This window comes from Trachypithecus francoisi, unplaced genomic scaffold (genome assembly GCF_009764315.1).
Source record: "Trachypithecus francoisi isolate TF-2019V2 unplaced genomic scaffold, Tfra_2.0 Lachesis_group17, whole genome shotgun sequence".
Lineage (NCBI taxonomy): Eukaryota > Metazoa > Chordata > Mammalia > Primates > Cercopithecidae > Trachypithecus > Trachypithecus francoisi.
Window position 1 is genome coordinate 17,582,742 of NW_022681462.1, and position 17,141 is coordinate 17,599,882.

Genomic DNA, 17,141 nt, shown 5'->3' on the forward strand with positions numbered 1-17,141 from the left:
TAAAAGTGACCAAGAGTCTCATTTCCTTGAGAACCTTCAAACTATTGAAAAGATTATATTTATTTACCAAGAAGGGTGGAACAAAGCATTTTAATTCCTTCCCTAACTCAATGCAAATATGTAATTTGAAAATCTTTTTTATAGTAAATTACCATCACAAACAAATAAAGTGATTTCTAAGCCATAAAACAGCAGGTGGATAAAAATAGGTTGTGATTGCTTAGAATATAAAGTTAGTGATGTATCATGGAAAGTCTCAAATTATTGGCACTAGGCTCCCTGCAAACCATGAGAGTAAATTTCATCATCTATCATCAGCCACAATAGTCTTTATAGCAAATGTGGAGTCTAGGAGAGGTTACTGGAGTCATCATATTCTACGATATGAACCATTTGGAGACAGATTTCCTAAGTGAATGAGTTGAACAAAAGATTAAATTCAATCATAGGAGTTTTGAATGTTCATTTTATTTCAGCATTTTTATACAGTTTAAATAAGTCATATTTCCTCCCTATCTCCCCCTTCCCTTCCACTTTCATAATCTTGAGGGTGGGGGGGACAGGGTGCTTAGCAGGAGTCAGAAATGAATCTAATCCCATTTGATAGAATAACACCACTGCTAAATAGATAGACATACACACATCACATGAGAGAAAAAATTATTTTCCAAAATTCAGTTGTTTTTGTAATTCAATTATTACAATATTCTGTTATTTTCTCTGACTAAGCTCTGATTTAAAAAACTAGATTTCCATGTGAGATTTCAAATCATTTCAAATGGAGTTTCCTTTTCTACATTTTATTATAGGTTTTGAATCTTTACAAATATCACAGTGGTTTTGCTAGAATAACTGAAGTTCATTTTCTTCTCCTGGGTCTCTTCTTGTGGAGGGAATATTTGAAGTTAATCACAAGTAACTCATAGTAGAGACAGAAACTAGGATCACGCTCTCTTTTTTATACATTTCACTACAGCCAGCAGCCCCTACGATCAAAATAAAGTCAGATTTTCTAACCCATATATGGAAAAATTTATTTTTTTAATGCTTCTAATAATTTTTAGTGTTTTATGTTTAATTTAAAGTTAATTTTCAATATATGTCCTCATCCAGGATCCTATTAACCATATTAAACCCTAGCGCCATGACATGGATGCTAGTGGACCATGGCTAATGAACCAGAGTTTAAGCAGCCCTATAATTGCTTGACTCACCATAGACTGAAACTCTGTAACAGAAAGGAACATGAGACCATAATAGAGAGGTATAAATAACTGAGAAAAATCTGGAACCAAGAGATAAAGAATTATTGTATGTTCACTGTAATTTTGGTTCTAGTTGTGACTGGAGATGTAGAACTCAATTATGATGGTAGCCTTGTAGACCAGATGTTATTTTTAGTTGGACAAAGAAGAGCTTGAAACAAAATGTTTTAGGCTTCTAGGGAATTGTTTAAATTAATATTATTCATTATAATCCATATGAAAATTATCTACACAAAGCAGGACATGAGATCTGTGAGAATCAGTAGACTGTTTCTCCAGTTGGAGGTGTTGGATTAGGGACTCCTATTCTATCCAGTTCAATTTGATGAATAGAGGAAGGAAGCCTAACTTAATATTAAATAGAACAAATCTTCTCCTCAAACTCCATGTCCATGTGATGTGTTTTTTTAAATAATGCAGTAGCCCACTTGGAAATAAGTGAGATTCATTATGTTCTGAGTTTTGTTCATGCCAGTACTCAAACAGTAAGGTAAAAGTAGGAAGAAAGACAATCCATTATCTTGTTGTTTCCAAATATAGAATTATCCAAATATCAGAGAAGAACTTCCTTTGTTTTCTATGACCCAGTCTACCAAATATTTTGCAAAGTTTATCCCAGCATTCAGGACCTGGATTCAATTTTATCCTACTCCCTTAGGAATCTTACACCAATGACTATTCCTCTTTTCACTTACCTATATTTTCACACTCCTGTTTGCTATGATATCTTTTTCCAACAGCATTTAAGCAAATTCTAGTGGTCTTCACATCTTAATTTTTGAAAATATTTTGTCCACAACTCCCTCTGATGCTCCTGCTGATATATCTTCTCCCTGAGCTTTAAATGTGGATGTTTCCTCAAGGAAGATTCTTTACCTTCTTTTCTTCTTAATATTCTTCCATAGGTAATCTCCTTCATATCCATGGCGTCTTTACCCATTAATACATGACATATTCCAAGTATATATTTCTGAAATTACTAAGGTTTTGTTTCCCCAGAAGCAGACCTGTGGACAAGAATTGAGTGTAAGTAGTTTATTTTGGAAGTGATCAGAGGAGACACCAGCGAGAAAGGGAAGGAAGCCGATCAAGGGTATGTTATCAAAACAATTGCCACTGTGACTCAGTGGAATTCAATCAGAGGGAACTCTGGGACACAATAGAGTTACTCAGGGGCAGGTAGGTTTAGCAGTGCAACATCCCCAGACATCTTTTCAAGAATGTTGCTATAGCAAGTCTTCTTTTCTGTGTGAATATAAGTTATGTTGATATGTGCAGTTACTTAGGATATTCTGTGGTCGTCTTCTTTTCTGTGGAGATGTAATGTACATATAATTGATTCAAATTGATTTAAAAGGGTGTGTTTACCTCAAGGGAAGAGGAGAGACTAATACCTCTTGGACTTCAGTATGTTATCATCATCACTATTGTTGTTGTTAAATTAATAGATGCCACATAGATTATCAGATAGATCATCCTCTGACATTGTAATGGGAACACACTGCTCCCCACTTTTGACAGGCTGCTTACCTGTTCTGCATATTTAAGAACATATCTCTGATTCTTGTTCTATCCTCTGATATCCTGTTTCCTAGGTAGGAAATCTTCCTTTTCATATTAGTACACATCCTTTTCTTCTGAGTGATCTTCTCAGAGCACTTCATCATCTCACCTCCATCAGCTAAGTTTCTTGCCCTGTGACAATTAAGTGCATACATTTTCCCAACGTATGCAACCGGTGCTGTGAAATCATTATAAACACTAATGAAACTAACCAAATGGAGTACAAGAGTGTGGCATATGCAGGAGATAATAATAGTGTGACCATAGGTATAAAGTAGAAAGTGAGGGAAAATTGAATGATCGCTAACAAAGCCCTACACTAAAACAGGGATACAACTTTGTCTCCTGCCTATCTGCTCATTCTACCCTTTAAGGAATCACAGTCACACATTTTAGGAGGCAGGATAGTTTGTTGCTAATGTAAGTATCAAACTGCATGTTTGCCAAGCCCAGTTCTACCCATTTTCTAGGTTAATTTATTTCCCTAAGAAGTAGAAGTAATAACAGTATCTACATCATAGTGTTGTTACAGGCAAGTACTCCTACTTGACCTTTTCCAAGTTCCTGTTTGAACGTCACTAGATGTGTCTAACTCCAAAAAATATAGATAGCATATGTCTTCCATCTACCCAACAGAAGCTAACAAACATGGTGGTGGCCTTTGTGGAACTCTCCTTCCAAGGAGGAATTTAAGATTGTTTTTTGAGGGTTTGTTTGTTTTAATTAAATGCCATTGTACGTTCACAGATGTATTTGGTCCAGTGATAACCCCTCTCTCCTGTTACACACGTCACCCTTTGGTCCTAACATTATGATCACAGACGCCTGGGGAATTGAAACAGTCCAAAAATTAGAGATCATCTGGTTCTACTAAAGCCCAGGGGAAATACACGCTACATTCCTCACGTCATTTTTTACTTCTCCTGAGCCAGAGATCTAGATGTGATATACACATTCTTGGGTTCTTAGGGTTCTTTTCTTTCCATTCACTTCTTGGGAGTATCTAAGAACATATTCCTTCCCTGCAAAGAGCTGAATTCCTGCTAGAGGTGCCAAAACATGGGTGAAACTCCAATAGAATCAGAATTTTCATATTAAAAACAAAAGGGAGACTTTTCCCTTCTCACCCTGATTTATTTAGGCGAGCAATTCTCTTATTGACTGACTGCTAGACTTCTTAAGTGTATACTTAAGGCTCTGAAGTCTTACTTTTAAAATTAAATATCAACTAGGAAAGCAGAAATCTGCTATCAGCTATTTGAAAATGTTGTTTATATAAAAATATCCAACTTTGTTTTAAATGAGCCAAGTAATGGTTCTTTTAATAAAGGAGTAAGTATAATATTTGTAAGTAGATGTAGTACATACACAAATACACACACACACATACACATGCATGTGCATTGCTTAGCCATAGGTGGACATTCATCAGGCAATATATGCACCTCTAAACCCTAAGCACCTTCAGGGTATAAATGTAGGAGTTGGGCTGTTGCAGGTACTCCCCATTGTGAGTTATGGCTTATAGAATAGTTTGCTCAGCTGAGAAGCAGTCTAGTGATTTGCAATCAGCAATGCTTTCTCCTGATTCAGCTGATGTCTCAGCTTCCTCACAGTATTCATTAAGTAATTTTTTGATATTTATGTTCCACTCCTATACTTTATTTTCTAGCACTGTGGTTAACATGTAGGAAATAAATCCCTGACAGCTAAGTTTAATCACTACAAAGAAGAGACTCTGTTCATTACATACTTGCTTATGTTTTGTTACATGAAAATTTCCTGTAACTAAGTAATGCATTATTATCTAGTTTGTTGTTGTGTTGTTGTAGTTGTTGCAGACTGGGCAGTGTGAAAGGGCTAAAGGATCAAAAAGTGGCAGTGAAGGACAAAGGGGTGAGGCCAAGATCAAATTAGATTTGCTTTCAGAGCAGCCAGACAAGTAAAGCAAAGAACTGAAAGAAATTAATTCAGCTTGGAAAATTTTGAAATTCTGTGTTCAGGACAGAAAAAAAAAAAAGGCATCAATTGTGACTGGTAAACAGCTGGCAAGAAGAATGACTGATATAGAAATCAGACACAGGCCCTAGCCTGACTCTTATATGAAAGTAAAACACAAGGAAATAGCATTTACGGGGAAATCATATTTCCAAGTTATTTGAAAGTAGGTCAGATTCTACTTTCTCTCTCTGTACTTGGACATACTGCTACCCTTGCAATGCCTTTGCCTGCACCCTCTTGTGCATCTGGGAATGATAAGAATACCATTGTGCTTGGCACATAGGAGGGCCTTAATAAATGTAAGCTATTGTTATTCCTTGGTATATGCTAAACATTTTATTTCCATGTTATATATTTACTGCGAGAATTAAAAGAGAGTTTTCACCTACACAATATGAACTGCAAAGATATTTACCTGTGTTATTTAGGAGGTTCTCCCATTATTAGACTGATTCATTTTTAAATTGGATTTTGGTCTGGGAGTATTCAAAAATGGAATATTTCACAAATATTTTAATCATGTTGGGGCCATTCTATTTTTTACCAATAAGGTTGGATATTAAATAACATCACAATATTTATTCAAACAACAATCTGCATTTTACCAAACACACTGATTCTAACATCAGATTAATTGTTGAATTATAGTCTTGAAAAGTCATAATGAGTCTGATTGATTTGTGAAAACTTAATATACAAGGTGCATGTACAATGTTTTTATATTTCCAATCAGGAGACTCCAGGAATGACTTTTCTGTGGTTGCTGGTAGCTTGAGGATGAAAAATGAAAACAGTGAATCCCTCTGAAAAGAATCAAGCCAACATCATCAGGCAGCACTAGAATTAGAAAATATGATGCTTTTGGAGGCTTCACATACTCCTATCTTGAGCCATCCATTGGTACTATTATGGCAAGTAGGTGTAAGTGAAACTGACCTGTTTGGTCACAGGTCTAGAATATTCTGACATGATAAGAGTGCTTTATTTCTCTGGATACAATTCTAACTATCATCTTAACGATCCTAGGTCACAAAATGTCAGCATAACCGAAGGAGTAGTCAAACAATGGGCCTGTATTATTAGAAAACTTCAGAAAGTGCTGATCAACTTGCCCCTTAAAAAGACTACCGGCAGCTCATTTGTCATTTAAGACGGTTCTGAGTCAACTGGGTTTTCCATTCTGACCTTACGAAAACATTCAAAGGATCCCAAACTCTACTTCATCCCTTGACTATTTCAAAGTAACGTCTTTGCTCTTGGTCTCAGCATTGGAATTTTTCCCAGGCACCTTCCTGGATTGCTTTGTCTCACCAGCAGGTGTACATACTAACAGCCACTACTGCTGCTTATCCCATCATTTTTCACCTTATCGCTCTGATTTATTCCTGTTTTGACTTTGATTTTGGAATCCATTGTTTATTCCTTTGCATATTAATGACACTTCCTACCTTGAAGGGGTGTGGCAGCTCCCCTTTTCCCATCTCATGTTATTTGTGCAAGGTTGATTTACATTAGCTAGTTTTATATACAATGACCTCTTAGTGTGTGTGTGTGTGTGTGTGTAGCATTCCTTCTGTTTTTTAATTTTCTGCCAACAACTAAGAAAAATTTACTAAAAGAAAAAAATTAAAACAACAACAATAATAATAAAAACGGTAAGAGGAAACTTTGAGAGATGATGGACATGTTTATGGCCTTGATGTTGATAGTTTCACAGGTATATAATTATCCCAAACTCATCAAAATGTATATGTTACATATGTGCAGCTTTTCATATGTCAATCTTATCTCAATAAAGTGGTTTTTTAAGAAAAACTTTTTTTTTTTTGAGATGGAATCTCGCTCTGTCGCCCGGGCTGGAGTGCAGTGGCCGGATCTCAGCTCACTGCAAGCTCCGCCTCCCGGGTTCACGCCATTCTCCTGCCTCAGCCTTCCGAGTAGCTGGGACTACAGGCGCCCGCCACCTCGCCTGGCTAGTTTTTTGTATTTTTTTTTTTAGTAGAGACAGGGTTTCACCGTGTTAGCCAGGATGATCTCAATCTCCTGACCTCGTGATCCGCCCGTCTCGGCCTCCCAAAGTGCTGGGATTACAGGCTTGAGCCACCGCGCCCGGCCAAAAAAATCTTTTAAGAAAAAGACTAAAGTTGATATGTGCTGTCAGAATTTTCCCCTTCTCATTATATTTCCTAGGAAGTATGGTTGCCCTTTAATATTTATGCTATGACTAATGTACTAGAATAAAACACAGTTGTTATTGAGGAGATTTTTTTTCAAAAGACACTTGCCACCAAATGTATGTCTCATTTCTCCCCAAAGAGAGATTTTATACCCAGAGCTAAACTCAATCATTCGTTTATTTAAAAAAAAAAAAATTATTTAGCATATACAATGTTTCAGTAATGAGCTAAGTGTTTGGGATATATGAGTCAAAAAAATATAATTTATGCCCCCAAGGAGCTAACAGAGATGTGATCAAGTAAATGGACCTTATTCTATAATGGGATAAATCTTACAACGTGGTAGTTGAGGTGCAAGGCACAAACATAAGAACACGCTCCTTGGTAAATCAGGGAGGACTTTACAGAAGAGGTGATATGGACCTGACTCTTGAAAAAGGAATAAAAGTTGGCCAAATCATACCTAAGACTGAGGATAAAGACTATTGCTAAGGAAGGAACAGGGTCAAAGGCAAAAAAGATATGAGAAAATTAGGCACATTTGGAGAATGTTTGGGTATTTTGTGAGCTGAGTGACGTCAAATTAAACTGGGAACTTTGGAGACTCATCATGAAGAACCTTGTAGGTGATCCTACAATTATTAGATTTCTGTCTATAAATTGAGTATGAAAAGACTCACTTGTGGAAAAACTTAAAAATGTATATTCCCAGAAACCACTTTCCTCAAAACTAGAGTTCAGTAGACTGGGGATGGGTATTGGAATTCTGCATTTAAAAAATCCTCCTATGTGATTTTTGGAGCACACCACAAAGAGAAGCCTTTGAAGAAATCTGAGCAAGCAAGGTAGTTACATAACCAGAATTGCATGTCAAATCCTTTGGTAATATTTTAGAGAATGCCAAAACAACTATTTGGTCAAGTCATTCAAACTAGTCATCAGCACAGTAAAAATATTTGCCAAACTGATTGGCCAATTCAGGCTGAAAGGTGATCCAATGGTCTGACTTGGAACCCTTTTAAAGAATTTCTCTGAGCTTATTGTTCTACAGAATAGTGTTATTGTTTGCCCTTGGACTTCCTTTAGTAACATAACCCAGTTTCCGAGTTTTGGTGCTTTATGTTCCAGATATTATCCTTGTGTAACCTTCAGGTTTTGTCACCTCCATATTAGTGTTAATGTAAATCAAGAATTCAGCATTGCAAATGCTTTACTTGAGCTCCTATTGGTAACAATACAAGTACATTTGTAAAATATACTAAATTTCATACCAACTGGTAAGCTGGTAAGCCCAAGAGCTTTTTTCCAGTTATTTCTTATTTTTAAAAGTACTGTCCAGTCTGACCTCTTAGAATGGTGCCTTTATTAGACTGTAGATGTTAGATTTGAAGGTGTTTTAGAATCTCACTACAAACCCCAAGCACTTAGACTTATCCATGCTGTGAAAGGTTATTCTCATGCAGCTGGAGGTAAAATAGGATTTGGGTCTGCACTGTTTTTCCCCTTCCAACTACATGTCTATGTGAAGCTGGATTTTCTTCATCTATTTCAACCACAAAACATGTCCGGCAGATTGAATGCAGAAGTTGATATGAAGTCCAGCTGTTTTCTATTAAGCCAAATGTGAAAAAGATTTGTCAAGATGTAAAACAATGCCATTTCTTTACTAATTATTTTGTTTAAAAAAGGATTTTTTCATAAAACACAGTATGTTATTGTGTACTGTTTCATGTTACTTCATACAAAATAATAAATATTTTAATTTTTTCTGTTTTAATTTCTGATATGGTAAATGTTGATAGCTGTAGCTGACAGAAATCAAAGCTCTTTAGGATCCTCAATAATTTTAAGTGTAAAGGTGACATGAGATTAAAATGTTTGAGGAAGACTGGCCTACATAAAAGGGAGAGATTAATGAAAATGTGGTATATTTGATAGCATTCAGTTCATTTGAGAAATTTAATTTGGGCTCTTTCTTTCTGGAATTAAATACTTTACACGTTACTTCTAAAGACTATATCTTGTATAGATATAAGAACAATATTTTTTCTAACAGTAGTAATAACTGGCAAAAATTCATGTTGATTAGAATATGCCCAACTGCAAAAAAAAAAAAAAAAAAAAAGGTTTTTCTTTCCTTGCAGGAAGTGCACATGCATTTGTGTGCATGTTCAATAGAGAAACATGAGAGTCTGGAAGTGCTGGAACAGGGAAAACTTGGATTTCCCAAAATTCCCACCGAATGGATATTTTATTGCTCTGTGTGGCCACACACCAGCCATGTGCGCTCTTGAGGCACTTTTTGCCCCACGCTCTTGTAAAATCTTTTCCAATATTGACACATGTATTGCTTTCTAGATTTTCTTCAAAAAGAAAATCTTTGTTTACTGTAATGTTTAGAAGATTTTATACATGTAATATACTACTATATGTAATAAATACGTAATATAATTAATTATATAATTATACAATAAGGTTGTGTATATCATCTTTTAGACTAAGATTATGTATATAATGCATGTATCTTTTTCCTTTCCATTCAGCTTTCATTTTATTTTCTGATCTAATTTCTGATGCCTTAAGATTCCTTTGCATTACTTTTCAGACTTCATCAGGGTTTGCTTTTCAATTTTGATGTGCAGATTTTATTATTATATTATTGTTCACATCCTCCTGCAGATCATTAATGAGCATGTTAAATAAGACCAGACAAAATACCAGGCCTCCAAGCCCTGCACTAAAAAAAATCTCCTTTCCCCATGATATATTGTCATTTACTGTTGCCCTGTTCCATTTATTACTACAAGCTAGGTTTCAATACATATGACCATGCTCATACCTAATTTGAATTAATTTTGCAAGTAAGATTTTGTGAGGCCTTGCATAAAGTGATCCACCAAAATTAAGATAGATCACTGTCATTTTTTAAAGAAAAACCTGTTTCCTTGCTAATTTCACAACTCTTCTCCCTCCTATAACCCTAAGCCCTCTCCATGTCATCATCTGTCACTACTCAAGTTCTTTTTGTTTGTGAGAAAAATTTAGTTTATGTGGTCATTATCCACATCCTCAAGATACTCAAGTGTGGGTTCCTTTTGACTCTTGTAAACCTAAACCCTCTGATCCCACAGACTTTTCTTGCCAGAGACAGTGGTCTTATTTTTCTCTGCCATTTTCTTTTTACATATGTATGAACTTTATGGTCATTTTTAGGACTTTAGGGTCATTTTTACTCATTTTGGGACTACTCTGTGATACTTATATGATACCCTTGGTTAAAATCTCACCTCCCCAGTTCCCCACCCACATCCTTTCTTCAGGCATTTACCTCAGGGGTTCCGGGGCTTTTTTGAGAGTAGAGTTCTGTGGCAGGAATTGCCATATACATGGAAGTATCTGATGTCAAGAAAAATCTTAAGATTCAGTCCATAGGCCTCACAGCTGAACTTGGAAGTTGAAATCCCCAAACCACATCTTGTCTTCTTGTTGGGAAATAAGATAGGCAATGGTCACAGAGGAATATAATTTATTTACAGTTGATGGGGCAGGAAAGCCACACCCCCATGCCCAATCTCTGTCCACAGAAGAGAGAGGAAGGTGATTGTATGGCAGAATTAGGGCCTAGCAGGGGGACCAGCTCCAGAATATATGTCCTAACCACTTTGCAGACTCAGAAATGGCATCTTTTAGGATCATCCTGGCATCATCTTTTAAAATAAAAATATCCCTCAAAAGAAAGTTTTAATAAAATTTGACTGGAGCTTACTGGAGTTTATTATTAATCAATATCTTACCTTCTTGCAAGGGCCTGCATACCAAAGGGCAGGGAAAGCATATGAAGAGTTGAGAAGGTGAGATGTGGGAAGAAGAGTGAAAGCTGGGGTTTGAGATGCCATTCTGCAAAAGCTGGTGTCCTGAGCAGTCACACCCTAGTGGGTTTGGGGAATAGATAGTGAATCACTTGAAGCAATGAACAAGGATCAGGATTGCGAAGCAAACTCATCCCCAAGCCAGTTATCAGAATATCATAGGGGACGGGGGCAGTCATTCACTTACTTCTTCACTCATTCATTATTTATCCATTCGTCCATCCAAAATAATATCTTTAATCACCCTTTATGTCCCACGTGCAACACTAATATTTTTAAGCACGCTTTATGTCCCAGGTGTAAAGGATACAAAGTTGGCACCAAAATTTCAAACATTGCCCTTAAGTAGTTCACGATGAAATGGCATTGCTTCCAGAAAGTTAAGCAGATAGATTAGAGTCCAGGATATGGAAGCAGTTTCAGAAATGTTAGAGGACACCAAAGAGGATCAATTACCCAGGGGTCTAGGGAAATGATCACTCTTTTCTTCTATGCAGGTACAGGGTAAGAGAAGGGGTGAAGGGCATCAGGGAGGATATTTCTTCATGGAAACTTGCCTGTTTTCCTAGCAAAATGAAATGCAACCTCCCTGCTCTGTGGAAGTAATCCAACTCTGCTTCAGGTCTTGGTTGAGCAAGAACAAAAGGGGCAATGCCTCCTTTAACTATCTTTTGTTATTATAGAGTTCAGGATGAAGACAGGGAGGAGGAAGAATGGAATAAGTTGCAAAGGCAAAAACGGTATCAAGGTATGCCAGTGCTGTATTGATTTTAGTTTTATTGCATTTTAATCAGGAGCTACAGTGGACTGAGTGATGCTCTGCCCAGGGATCCTTTTTGCCCAGGAAGCATGCTTGACTTACTTGCAAGGCAAGGGAAGAGTGAATGTCTTCAACCAAGGCAAGAAGTTGGTGGATGATTGGCTCCATTTTTTGGTACTTTAGTAAGAATAATTGATGAGCATCCTCCATTGCCTACCACAGTGTTCTGGAGGTCCTGACCTCCAGTTGCTGGTAGGTAACTGACTTGATACCACAACTTCATGGTCTTCTTTCCTTCCTGAGTCACTCTCCCACTTTCCTGCCAGCACTTCCTGGGACCACCTTCCAAAGAAATCACTCATACTTGAATGCTTGTCTCAGGGTCTGCATCTATGGAAACCCAAACCAAGACAAATAGTTTCTTGAACTTCTGCATGCACGTTTGCCAACAATGCTTAAAAAGACCTGCCTAAATGTAGTATTCTCTTTGACCTTTTCTTCAACTTTCCCAATCATTCAGCCTTCTTGTTCCCACAGTATTGTACTTTGTTATGACAGTGCTATAATTGGGTAACCCAGTCCTCTTGACAGGATTGATTCAAATCCCCTTTCCATAGGCAATAGAAAGACCAATGACCTCCCCAAGATTATCCTGACATCTAGTCAGCTTACAATTTTAAGGTTTCTGAGATTCTAGTGAAATATTACTGAATTCTTAATCCCTGCCCTGCAGCTTGTGACTGTTCCCTTATCTCCATCCTGACCTCAATCCAAATATGGAACTCAATAGATTTCCATTAGAAAGAGCAAAGAACTACTGCTCATAGCCATTCATTCATTCAAAAAATATTTCTTGAGCACAAATGTTCTAGACATCATTTTATGTTCTATTAAGAATAAACAAGACTGACAGGGTTCCTGTTGAATTATGATCTTAAACTTCATTTTTTCCCATTTATTTACTGGTTCATTCATCAGACAATTGTTAAGTATGTACTATTTGCCAGGCATGTATTCTGGAGCTACAAGAATGAGCAGTTCCTGCCCTCAAACCGTTGCTGGCCAAGAAAAACAAAGTACTCCATCACTCTGTAATAATCAGGAAAGTCAGTGGGAGTGGAGGAGTGGGTGAGAGTGGGCAGGTTTCTCATTTTTCATCCTCTATGATTTAGGGAATATAGGCCCAGCTCAACCTTAATGTGTAGCAAAAAAAAAGAAAAAAGATGGCTAAGAATCCAGGTTACCAAGATATGGCTCAAGAAGGCCAGTGGATTCAGAGTCAGGAAAAAACAGAAGTACAGGTCACTCAAGTAGCAATGCTAGCCCCTCAAGAGAGGCTAGGACATTAGGAATTGGGGACAAAGCCTGAGCTTGGGTGTTGTGGATTGGGGGAGGGAGGAGAGATACAAAAACCAAACCAAATAAAGCTCACACCATCCTCTAGCAACAGTTACTAGAGCAGAATGTGGAGTAACCCAACAGCAGTGACCTGGTGGCTCTAATTTCCCAGTCCTTGTTATGACTATATTCAGCCCATCATTTTTGTTTTCAAAGGCTTGATTAAAACAACTGATTATGGTATCATCAGTGCCAATATAACTGCTACAAGAAACTTATTGGCAATCCAGCTAATTGGGTAATTTGGAATATACTTGAATAGGTCAAACCTGAGATACCCTGATTAGTGGTTTGTGGCTTTCCTATTCAAGTTGTAATCATTCTCCTCACTTGGAAGAATGAATGTCCTTGTGTATAATAATGAGCCAGTTGATTTTCTCTTAATTGAGCTCATAGTGTAACCAGACCCCCTCATTCACTGGGAGTTAGCTCTCAGCTCCCCTTTCCGTTGGTTAGGAGACACCAGTACTTACGTAGGCATTGTAGTGTTCTTTTATGCCTCATGAATCTTGTTTCTGTGTCACTGTATAAATCCACGAAAGAAACTCGAGACATCTACAGTAGGTATTAATCTTAAACTATGTTAGGGTCATGACTTAGCAAGTCTATCCTATTTTTCTTGTTGCTCCTTTTTCTCTTTATTTTTCTTCATCTTCACTTTCCTTTGAGAGACTATACACTCCCCAGTGACTAAGCCTCCTGTTCCTCTCTTGCAGAGTATCTCTACCTATCACATTCCTCTTCATTTCTTCCCCATATCATTCCTGTTCTTCACTAGTAGCATAACCTTGGTATAAAAGTAAATATTTAACACTAAATAACATTAAATATTTAATATTTACACACTTTTGCCAATTTTTAGTAACATGATTTTAGCCCCTATCTAAGTTTTGGGTTCTTCTTATGCTATAAATCTATAGAGACTACAGAGAATAACACTATGAGAAAAACAAACAAACCAACTTTGGGTTGTTACTGTTTAGTGGTTTTTTGTTTGTTTGCTTGCTTTTTTTTTTTTTTTTGAGACAGGGTCTTGCTCTGTCACCTAAGCTGGAATGCAGTGGCAGGATCATAGCTCACTGCAGCCCCAAATTCCTGGACTTAAGCGATCCTCCTGAGAAGCTGGGACGGCAGGCTACAGGTGTGTGCCACCACACCTTGCTATTTTTTTTTTTTAATTTTTGTAAAGACGAGTCTTGCCATGTTGCCCATGCTAGTCTGGAACTCCTGGCTTTAAGTGATCCTCCCACCTCAGCCTTCCAAAGTGCTGGGATTACAGGCATGAGTCACTGTGCCCACCCTATGATTCTTTAATCATGGTTTAAAAGTTAACTTCCAGGTGACCTACCACATTAGTAAAAGACATTCATGAAAGAATATTTGGGTGAGGAAAATAATATCTTTTGAATAGTTAAATTCAAATTTTAGTAAATGTAAGAATCACTGCGAAACTTGTTTAAAACATAACCTTCCAAGCTCTTGCCACGCAAATACTGAGTTAGGGGGTCTAGGGTGATTGGAAGAATCTGAGTTTTTAAACAAGTGTCCAGGTAATTCTCATGTGGCCGAGTTCAGAAATCACTGCTCAGGGTGGTAGAAATAAAACCTTTGGATATTTCCAATACATTTTTGTTGTTGTTGTTTTGTTGCTTTGTTCAAATATCTGTAGGTACAAAGGGCATTTGCAGAATATAGACTATTCATTGATATTTGCTGCATTATAATTCCCAAACGTAATGGCTTAAAACAATAAACAAATTCTGCATCACCTGGGTGATTCTGGGCTGGATTGGCTTATCTGGGGCTGGATGATCTAGAACAGCCTCATCCACATGTCTTGTGGTTGGCTTGAATTCAGGTGGAGCAATAGGGATAATCTGGCCACATGTCTCATTATATAACAGGCAAGCCAAGGATTCTTCACAGGGTAGGTTGAGGGTTCCAAAGTGTATCACGAAAGGGCAAGCCCCATTGCACAAATAGTTTTCAGGTCTCCAATTTAGCCATGTTTGCTATTGTCCCACTTAAGAAGGTAAGTCATATGGGTAAGTCCAGAATCAGAATGGAAGGGAGATACCCAAGTATGTTGATTCAGGAAGGTAAATTATTGCAGCTGTTTTTGCAACAATATAATTTTCATGCTCAACTGGAAAATTCAATTGGATTCTGAGCAACTGTATGATAGAAAAAAAATCAATGATGTTGTAGATCAAATACCTGAGTTAATCTAATCCCAGCATCCCGCTTAGTAACTGGAAGATGGTTGTCTTTTATTTTCTCTAATTTTCACTCTCTTCATCTAAAAAATATAAGTACTACTAATACTAATGTTTACTTCACAGAGCTATTTAGAGAATAAATGAAGTACTGGGTATAAGAATACTTTGTAAGCTAGAAATCTGGCAAAATTCAAAATATTTTTAGATGTGTTTCATATGATTATTCCTCACTCCTCCAAAAATGACTACAGTATTTATTAAATCAATGAGCTTCCTAATATCTCTGTGACTTGATTGTTCTCAGTATAGCCCATCCTGAACCTGCTGTTAGAGTCATCTTCCTTTAAAACCAAACTTATCATGTCATCCAACACTTCAGTAAACCTCTGATAGCTCTCCATTTACCTACACAATATAAGTAGAATCAGCATATTAAAAATGTTCCCAATCTGAGCTCACCTCCCTCTTTATGCAACGTTCTTGACTGTCTATTAAATTTGGCATCATTCCCTTTATACATCAGACCATTATAATTTCAAGCTACATCCATTCTATTTCCCTCAAACTACAATTTTCTTTTACTGCATCTTCCCTTTGGCAAACTTCTACTCATCCTTTAACACCCAGACTAAATATTCCTCCCTCTTTGCATAAACATTTAGTGAGCCAAGAACCTTTCTCAAGTTCTCAAATGTTAAGTGTTCTGTTCTCTCTGTTCTCAAAAGACTTTGTTAATATCTCCAACACTTATCATAGTGCATTATAATTTATGTGTGTGTGTTTTCTCTCTCCCCAGCTAGACAATAAACCACTCCACTACCAGAAATAGTGCAGGTTCTCAGTATTTAGTTTTGAGTAAATGAATGAATGAATATTTGACTCCTTTATTCCTTCCCTGGCTGGCCACATGATGCTCTGAGACTTAACCAACCATACTCAACCCCCTAGATTTCTCGTTGCCAACTCTGACCACAGACACCAAAGAGTACTCTTGCCCAGTGGCCCATTCTCACATCTGGAAGCCAGTTATAGTCATGCCCCACATAATGGTGTTTTGGTCAACAATGAACCTCATATACAATAATAGTTTCGTAAGATTATAATGAAGCTGAAACATTCCTATTGCCTAATGATGTCATAGCTGTCATAGAGTCCTCATGCAATGCATTACTTTGTCTATGTTTAGATACACATAATACTTACCATTGTGCTACAGTTGCCTACAGTGTTCAGTATAGTATCATGTTGTACAGTTTTGTAGCCTAAGAGCAACAGGCTGTATGCCTAGGTGTGTAGGAGGTTATACAATCTAGGTTTCTGTAAGGATACTCTATGATGTTTGTACAATATCAAAATGGACTAACAATGCATCTCTCAGAATATGGCCTCATTGTTAAGCAATGCAGACTGTGCTATGTCCTAACTCTCGAGTTGTCTACCAGAATTTTGACCCACTGCCTTTCTTGATCTTTTAACTATCTCACAGAGTCACTGCATTTTTTCTGCTACCTTTGTAGTCATAGTGACACCATCCAAGTGTAATAACAATTCAAGGTATAGGGAAATAACTGATTTTTTAAATCAGTGTGCCTACCATGAACCTTATCAGAAGAATGTTTTTCCTACTGCTTTACAGCTGAAAACCATGGCTCAGAGAGATTAAATAATTTACCCAGGGTCAGATAGCTAAATATATGGCATATGGGATTTTAACCCAGTTTTGTCTGATAAAAAGGGGGAAAAAAGCCTCCTTTTCTCTCTTAACTCTACCATAGTAGTTTGGCAACTTACAGGCTCACATTCAGGAAAGCTTAAGCTAAAGCTGTGATTTGAGGACTAGTAAAGGTTTACACTTGCCTATTTTAACCATTAATTTATGACCTTCATAC

The 17,141-nt window shown here is 37.1% G+C and overlaps 1 long non-coding RNA gene across 1 annotated transcript in view; it reads right to left on the bottom strand.

The window, feature by feature from the left end:
* Positions 1-480: 480 nt before the first annotated feature.
* Positions 481-17,141, bottom strand: part of LOC117099755 — a 33,980-nt gene continuing 17,319 nt past the window's right edge. The window contains exons 4-6 of the long non-coding RNA XR_004443991.1: positions 11,738-12,025; positions 1,961-2,272; positions 481-986 (exon numbers count right to left, since the gene is read on the bottom strand). This is a non-coding gene — a long non-coding RNA (uncharacterized LOC117099755). The remainder of the gene's footprint in view (positions 987-1,960; positions 2,273-11,737; positions 12,026-17,141) is intronic.